Source organism: Triticum dicoccoides, chromosome 5A (assembly GCF_002162155.2).
Source record: "Triticum dicoccoides isolate Atlit2015 ecotype Zavitan chromosome 5A, WEW_v2.0, whole genome shotgun sequence".
Classification (NCBI taxonomy): Eukaryota; Viridiplantae; Streptophyta; class Magnoliopsida; order Poales; family Poaceae; genus Triticum; species Triticum dicoccoides.
In genome coordinates, this window is record NC_041388.1 from 592,102,144 (window position 1) to 592,103,405 (window position 1,262).

Genomic DNA, 1,262 nt, shown 5'->3' on the forward strand with positions numbered 1-1,262 from the left:
GTGTCTGCGGTTGGGACGGGTGGCCCGGGAGATTTTTACCCAACATGGGTGGCAACGTAATCTCCGGATCGGTCCACCTCCTTAGTCGACATTGGCATAGTTTCAGACTCATGGCTTTACTTTTGCTAGCTTGTCGTTTTTTTCATATATATTTTGTTAGACTGTTCGTTTCAGGCTGTATGCATCTTAGCTATGCAGAGGCCGGTGTCTCTCATTATGCTTTTGTATCCACTTGATGCTACATTCTAAATTAATAAAAGCGCCCTTTTATCGAAAAAGAAGAAGTTGTGAAGAAATTGTATTTTATTTCTGTTGTGGGGGCCATCTTAGAGGCTGAGTGTTCTGCTATACACTACAGGGATTTTAGCTATGGCTGGAGACAGACGTGTGGGGCCCATAATAGAGGCAATGATGCCTCTACACACTGTTGATGCCCTGAATTTGGTGCGGGAGCGCGTCTGCAGAGCAAGCCAGGTGACCATGGCCCATGGGACCCATGTGCAGGTAGCTGACTCACCCGATCCCGTCCTTTCCGAGGCCATGTACGAATCCTCCGTTTGGATACGACCTAAAGGTCAAAAACAAATGAGATCGGTGAGGCAAATGTATGGACTTCAGGAATTTAAACATTAGGGTTCATTTGCGTTGGGCTCTACATCCTCAGGGCTTAAAACAGACTTCACTCCTTTCGCTTGCATCGCGCTTGCCACACAGGAGAGACGCCCGCTTCCGCTTGCACTGCACTTGCCACACAAGAGAGACTCCCAACACCTGAGCCTCTGACCACAATGTGACTGTCCCGCACAACGAACCCACATCCTCCTCACCAGCCATTGCCGTCAAACACCCCATCAGTGTTTATTTTAAGGACCTCCCCTGTTGGTGCCCGTAGATACGCAGTCCTGATACTACAGTGTTTGTGTGAGAGTTGTATTATTTTTGCTAAATGACCCTTTAAAAAACTTGAACCCTTCACTGACCCTTCAAAAATCCTGGTCAAATATGAATACATGTCAATTTATTTGGCGTCATTGACTTTTGATACGTCACATCGACTTCCAATGTGGATTTGGTGGCGCCAAATAATTAAACGCTATTACATGTATTAAAAACACCAAATAAATTGGGGTCTATCTCGAAGGTCAAATTTCGAAATCAGTTTTTTTGGGCCTACGTCACTAGCAACTCCAATCTGTTTTTTTTTCTCAGAGGTCGATGTGACGTATCAAAAGTCCTGACAAGTGCACTATGCTTGTGCTTGC